Below are 7,915 nucleotides of genomic sequence, written 5' to 3' on the forward strand. Positions count from 1 at the left end.
GAACTATGAGCCTAGACATTGTGCCTGAGATCCTTTTACACAAGTTAGCACTTTATTGTGCCTTAATCCATGATACATCATTAAATTGAGGCATAATTTAACACCTAATACCTAGTAATTTAACAATAATTTAATACCTAATAATTATTAGTAATATATTACATGTAATTTAATAATATACAGACATCTCACATTCTATCAATATATTTATATGTTTAAATATACAGTGGAATATATATATATATATATACATCTCTCTCTAAATATATACATATATATATTTATTTGCAGCAATTTACAAATCTACCTATTTATATATTGGCCACTCCTGGGGCTAGAACTCAGCTCCTGGGAACTGCCTGGCAGTGAATCTGTTTGAGACTGCTGTGCTTACAATGACACCTTGATTAATTGGGCATTCCATGCCCTGAGTTCAAATCCCAGCAGTGCCGAAGACAATAGGTGAGTAAGAAGCCAATATTGTCCTGTTTTTTTTTGTGTGGAAATATTGTGTCCTAGGTACAATATGTAATATCTATGCAAATACATATATATGATACACATTATACATGTATATAAATATTATTTTTGCCTGTACTGGGGCTGGAATTCACACCCTGGGAAATGCTCCTGAATTTTTTTCTTCCAGGAGGTTAGCTTCCACTTCACCCACAGCAAAATAGAGTTACCCAGTCCCTGAGTTCAAATCCCAGGTCTGGCAGATAAAATGGCCCAAATTCCTAGCCAGGACCTTAACTTTATTGGTGGTGCAGGCATGGGGCTTGAATTCAGGTCATCACAACTCTGCCTCAGCCTTGATTACCCTAGGCTGGGGTGCAGCTTTTACACCCACAGATGATCCAGGGATCCTAGGACCAGAGTTCAACTCCCAGCTTTGGCAAAAAAAAAACAAACCAACCAAGATGGAAGAGGAAAAACCAGGAAGTTTTACACAACAGTTTTACCTTTGTTTCCTTAGCACTGTGACCATCCTGGGTCTTAATGACTTGGCTTGAAAACTGTACAAGACCTTGCATGGTCGAAGGCTGGTGGGCTGTCAGTGAAGCCTCAGCCCAACCTAGAAACCTAGGCCCTGAGTTCGATCCTGGGACTGCCACCTACAGGGCTGAAGATCCTAGAGAACTCGTTCCTATCTATAGGAACAATAATAGAATGTTTGTAATGTACTAATTAAATTACTAATTAGCTAGTCATTCTAGTATAAGATTGTATGAAATAAATATAAGTCATTGATTAATTTAATTAATACTTTATTAAGTTTCCTACCGTGATTAATTAATGGAGGCATAATTTTAGACTAAATAATTGGTAGTAATAGAATATATAAAAATAAGATATGGGCATCACACTTTATATAGAATTATACATTAGAATCTACATAAATGTCTATCTGTCTCTGTATAAATTTATTTATAGATACATATACATATGTAAATACACACACACACACACACACACACACACACACACACACACACACACTTGAATCTATACATCTATCTGTTTATATATTGACCACTCCTAGGGCTTGATCTCAGGTCTTCAAATTTGCCCTACATCTTCATTTGAATCAGACTGGTGTGCTAATATTGACCCATTCATGAAGTGAGCCTTCTAGGCCCGAAGTTCAAATCACAGAACTGCCCATTAAACCATTAGATGTGAACTTGTATGGTTTGTGAAATTTTCCTTAAAGAACAGTGATATTGATGAAAGCACCCTAATTTTAATGACAGCTTGTGGAACAGAGCTATGTGCTGAGTCTTCACAGGGTGCAGTGTGCTGAGTCCTGCATTGGGTGCTAAGTCTTTCACAAGATGCTGTGTGCTGAGTCCTGCAAAGAGTGACATGTACTGTGTCCTTCACAGGGTGCATTCTTACATCGTGTCCTTGTAAGGGATCCACAACTGAGATGATTATGCAGACAAGAATATTGAGTCTCAGATATGCTCCCATGGCAAGTATAAAATTATGTATTACTGAAGACTAGTGAGTTGTCTTCTGTGGGCAAATGTTTTCTTTTTTTCTGTCATGATCCTTGAACTCGGGTTCTAGGTGCTGACCCTTACCTCTAGGGCTCATGGCTAGCACTTCACCACTTGGAACCATGGACCACCTTGCAGCAGAAGCCAAGCCCAAGGGGTCAGTAGCTGGTCTGTCATCCCGCCTTCTCAGGAACCTGAAATCTGAAGATCTGGGTTCCAAAATATCCCAGACACAAAAGGTCCCATGAGACTATTATCTCCAATTCACCACTAAGAACCTGAAGTGGAAGCAGGGTGCTTTCCTTATGCTGGTAATCCTAGCTACTCAGGCGAATGAGATCTGAGGATCATGGTTCAAATCAAGCCTTGGCAGGAAAGTCTTTGAGACACTTAGCTCCAATGAACCACCAGAAAACCTGAAGTGGCGCTGTGGCTCAAGTGGTAGAGCACAAGACTTGAGCTGAAGAGCTCAAGGAAAGCACCCAGGCCCAGACTTCAACTCCTACAACTGACAACAACAACAACAAGACAGAAAACACTAACAAATCTGAGGTAGAGGTCTGGGAAAGTGCATTAGGGATAGAGTATTTTGCATCTATGAAACCCTAGGCTTGATTTGTCAGGACCATATCATTAGGAAAAACCCTGAAGTGGCTCTGTGGCTCCAGTGGGAGAAGGCTATCCTTCTACAAGAGAAACTAGGTACAGTGCTCAGGTCCTGAGTTCAAGCTCCAGGACTCATGTATGTGTGTGCGTGCACACATACCCCCACCCCCCCCACCCCCACACAAACACACACACTCACAGACCAGAAGTGATGTTGTTACACAAAATGGAAAAGCACTGGGCTTCTGCACTGTGCTCCTGCTCAGCTCAAAGGCCTTGTGATCAAAACCTAGCCACCCAAGGCCCAACAAGGAGAGGTCAAAGGTTTCAAAACATGATGAGCTTCACCAGCCCTAGATGACAAGAAGCTTTGTGATATCCAACATGTGCTTGGATTTCCCAAACCTAGGAGAGGCATCATAAGCCCATCATTGCTCCAATGAAACATTTCATTAGATTCAGTGCCCTAGTTGTCTGCCAGAAGTACTCCTGAGTTATATTGAGCACTTTATCTGAACACAAAAACATAGTCTCACAAATGCAGGATAAGTGCACATAACTTTATCTGCCATGGAAAGTGGCACAAATGAAAACTTGTTGTTAAAACAGAGCACTGGGGAGAGAGATAGCTTGGGGTACAAAGAGACCCTTTTCTCCTGACCTTCAGAGCACGCCCACATTCATCCTCACTAACTGGCTCAGGTGGAATTGTTTGTTACCAAGCTGTACAGGAGTGAGGCCTTTTGTCTGCCTGTCCACACAATGTGAGAGACTTCTTCCAGCAGGCCTGGGATGCAGAGAAACCCTCAGGTTACACTGGGAATAGTGATGAGTTCCCGGGAACATGCACTGTCTTGAAAGAAGTCTCTGTGTTATGAAATTATTGTATTGAATACAAATTTCCTAACTTGGTGCCATTCATCATAGCTATTCTATAGCTTCACCTATAGGAATACATCCATACATAGACAATGACATGTAAGTACAGGATCTTTTTGAGGGGGCAGGTCCTGAGGTTGAACTATGAGCCTAGGCATTGTCCCTGAGCTCCTTTTGCTCAAGGGTAGTACATGAAGCTTGAGTCATAGCCTCAATTCTGTTTTTTTTTGTGATCTCTTAGAAGTAACAGTGTCATAGACTTTCCTACACTGGCTGGATTCAAGCTAAGATACTCTCCATCTCAGCATCCTAAGGAGGTGGGATTACAATCAGCAGCCATTGACATATTCTTTCCTTTCTTATTCATTTTTTAATCTGGACAATCTGACTTCTTAGCAGGGTCATTCCAATGGTTTGAATTAATAAGTAAACTACCCAATGTTTATTATAGTTGCTTTCTCTCCTCATCTTCTTCTCTGGTCATAGGTTTGAGGCCAAACGTGAGAAATGAGTGTCACAGTATTTTGGAGCAAATATCCACAGGATATGCCAATTCTGTCACTTAGCACTGAGCTAGAATTTACTGTCTCAGGATGAGAGGACCGAAATCTGGAGTGATCCTCATACTGTCTGCATTGCTCCTTTTGCCTATGAAATGATCTAATCATTATGAGTGTTTTGTGTCTCCAACTTTAAGTATCTAGAACACACTAGAAGCATCTTTGTGTTTCTGTTTTTCTCTAGTACCTCTCGAGATTTAGACTAAGGATTTGTGTGAAGCAGCTCCTCTGCGAATCCCTGAGAAAAGCCACTTGAAGCCTCTTCAGGAGATCGCCATTCAAAGCCAGCTGAGCAGGAAACTCGGTGAGACTCTTATCTACAATAAACCACCAGTGAACCAGAAGTGGAGCAGTGGCCCAGAGGGTAGAGCTCCAGCTTTGAGAGAGAAAGCTGAGCAGGACGTACAAGCCAGACCATGCAGGAAAGCCTGGGAGTTGATTATGTCCAATTAACGACCAGATAGCTCTTCAATTACTTTCTGTTGGCATGTTGCATGGGCCTAGGTGAGAAGTCTTGCCCCTGTTATCTGATGATACAGGTAACTGGGACCTGAGATCCTAGGACCCATGGGTCCTACAGAAGAGAAGTATTTTTTAGACATCATATCAGCAAAATTTGGGCATAATCACTGGAGTGCTTCAGAAATATGGAGAAAAACAGTTTGGGACCAGCGAGTTAAAACAATAAACAGAGCAGCAGAATAAAATCCCATATAGATTAGAGGAAAACAACACTCAATTTTTGCTATGTGAATTCAGAAGGCCATGTACACTTAGAAGGTATCACAAGTTTGTACCTAAAATATTGCATTGATACATTTTATATTCTGATATATATTCTAAACCTAATTATTTATATTCTAATTGTATTGATTGGAATAAATATCAATTTATTTGTCAAATTATCAAATAATTCTAGTAACTTTCGTAGTGTGAAATATAAAATCATCACATATAAATGTAAAATATATAACTATATATAATATAATGAAAAGGCTCATGTTTTGCATTGTTCTGTTGTGGTTAGGGTATCAAAGGCAACTCTGTTTTAAAGTATTATTCCATTATCTCTACCTCAGTGTTTGGTAGAGTTAAACCTAAAGCTTTACCATTTGTAGATTTACAGCCTGGATGCAAGAGGAAACACTGTGGTTAAAACATTAGCAATTTAGGGAGGTTGAGCTTTTCTTCATGTGTCTATTGGCCATTCTTCTTTCTTCTTCAAAGAAGTTTCTCTTTAAGTCTTTAGCCCACTTATTTATTGGACAGTTGTTTCTTTGAATATTTGTTGTTGGGGATTTAATTTTTTGAGTTCCAAGTATATTTTAGATATGAGACCCGTGTCCGTTGTATGGCTAGTGAAGATCTTCTCACAATCCGTGGGCTTTCTATTGATCTTGCTAGGTATGTCCTTTGCCATGCGGAAGCTCTGCAACTTCATGCAATCCCATTTGTTCAACCTTTCTTTGATTTGTTGTGTTTCCGGGTATCTATTAAGAAAATTTCGGCCTGCGCCAAGGAGACCTAGGGTTTCTCCTATTCCATCCTGTAATGTTTTCAGAGTGTCTGCTTTGACTCCGAAGTCTTTGATCCATTTGGAGTTGATTCTGGTGTAGGGTGATAATGCAAATCAAGACAACATTGAGATACCACCTCACCCCAGTTAGAATGGCAAAAATGAAGAACTCTAATAACAACAGATGCTGGAGGGGATGTGGACAGAAAAGAATCTTACTGCATTGTTGGTGGGAGTGTAAACCTGTTCAACCACTTCTCAAAAATCTTCACATACAGCTCCCCTATGACCCAGCAATCCCACTTTTGGGCATTTACCCAAATGTTTATAAACAAGACCACACTATAGCTATCAGCACAACTATGTTTATTGCAGAATTATTTACCATAGCTAAGATATGGAACCAATCCATATGCCCCTCAGTACATGAATGGATCAAGAAAATGTGGTATATATACACAATGGAATTCTATGCCTCCATCAGAAAGAATGGCATTACCCCATTTGTTAGGAAATGGAAAGACTTGGAAAAAATTATATTAAGTGAAGTAAGCCAGACCCAAAGAAACCTAGGTCCCATGGTTTCTTTTATTTGCAATATCTAGTATATGTATGAGTCAAGCAGAAAAGATCAGATAATGTGATGTTAGGAAAATGAATCCTTAGATATGTATTTAAATGTTTTTTTTCTTTCATGCATTTGTTTCTAACGCACTTATAAGATTATCTTTTTGTTGCTTTGTATGTCCCTCCCCCACATTATAACCCCTGCTTTCACTATATTTGATGTCGGTATAATTTGTGAAGGAGAAGGGGGAAAACAAGTCGTTTAAGGATACAGGTGGACCTGTTGCAACAATGAGAAGTACAAGTTGTCATGTCGAAAACGAGCTTTATAACTTTGGTTAGGAGGAGGATTGGGTGGGGGTCGGGGGGAGGCTGGGAAGGGATGTGAAGGGTAACAAAGGAGGAGGTTGCAATACTTGATAAAAAATGTACTCATTATCTTGCCCATGTAATGTTACCCCTCTGTACATTTTGTTCACAATAAAAATAATAATAAAAATAAAAATAATAAAAAACATTGCCAATTTAAGGCCTAATAATGAAGAGAAATATATGGACTTCTCTTGCAACTATGAAAATATTTGGTCATAAAATGGCAGTAGTGTAAGTTCCTGCCTTTTTGGAAGGTAGACAGGCCAAGACATTAGATAATCATGAATATGAACAATTTTTCACTTTCTTGGTTTTAGCTACATTTGAAATGGTAGGTATCATAAACAATCATATTTTGATAAAATGCCTTCTAGTATGAACAGTTCTGGCTGAACTGTTCATCTCTCTAATGATCCCTTGTAACTAAGATTAGATTTGTTCCACTAATACAATCTATGCTGTCAGACTAAGATATTCTGGTTGGTCTATTCCTACATGGAAGAAGGGTAAAGGGTCAGGTAGCCATTTGTGCCAGTAAGACCTCATTTGGGAAAATCTCAGCTCCATATGTTTAGAAGTAGCTCTTAAACAAGGCTTACTTTGAATCCATTGGCTCCACAGATCTAACACAGTTGGATAAATAAGTACTTGAAAAAGCCGTCTCCTTTGGACTTAGCTATTAATACTTGAAAGTTTGATCAAATTCTAAGTGAAAAAGACTTAAAATAGTCATTGACAAAAAAATTGCAAATGTGAGCAATCAACTGAACAACATATTTTTTTCAACTATTCACAGAATTTTAGGGAAATAAGATTAATAGCATTTTTAGGAACAATAAGGTTTCCTTGTTACAAATAGGCACCTAAGCATATAAGCCTGTATAAATATTTCATCATTAGCTACTAAAATTTACAGGATACTACATTCTTCAGCAGCTTGTATGCCAAAATTACAACAATACAGAGATTAACATGGCACTTGTACAAGGATGATATGAAAATTTGTGAATTATTCAAAATTTTTCATTCTTCAGATGCAAGAAATGAAAAACAGCTATTAAAAAGTTGATTACAAAATTACAAGTGTAACAACACACCTAATTCATATAATTAAAAGTTACTTTGACATCAGTGTATTAAATTTTCACCTTAGAAAAGCCTTTACATAGCATAACCTTTACACAACTTTTGAAATTAGACAACATTGTTGTTTTATCCCAAAGAAATATAATACTAAAAGGACCTAGGGGAAAAAAAAGGAATCTTAAACTGTTTCTGTATGGAATGCAATCTGAAAGGACACATTAATGAACCTATATGTTATAAAACAATGTAGAATTTAATGTCTTATATCTTGGAGAGAATAAAATAGATTATGGACACTATACAAACATAGAATATAGAATATT

The 7,915-nt window shown here is 38.3% G+C and overlaps 1 pseudogene; it reads left to right on the top strand.

Annotated features, from left to right (window-relative positions):
* The first annotated feature begins 7,430 nt into the window (after window positions 1-7,430).
* LOC122095786 lies at window positions 7,431-7,530 on the top strand (annotated as a pseudogene).
* Window positions 7,531-7,915: the final 385 nt, after the last annotated feature.

This window comes from Dipodomys spectabilis, unplaced genomic scaffold, assembly GCF_019054845.1.
Source record: "Dipodomys spectabilis isolate Male_0828 unplaced genomic scaffold, ASM1905484v1 ptg000361l, whole genome shotgun sequence".
Classification (NCBI taxonomy): Eukaryota; Metazoa; Chordata; class Mammalia; order Rodentia; family Heteromyidae; genus Dipodomys; species Dipodomys spectabilis.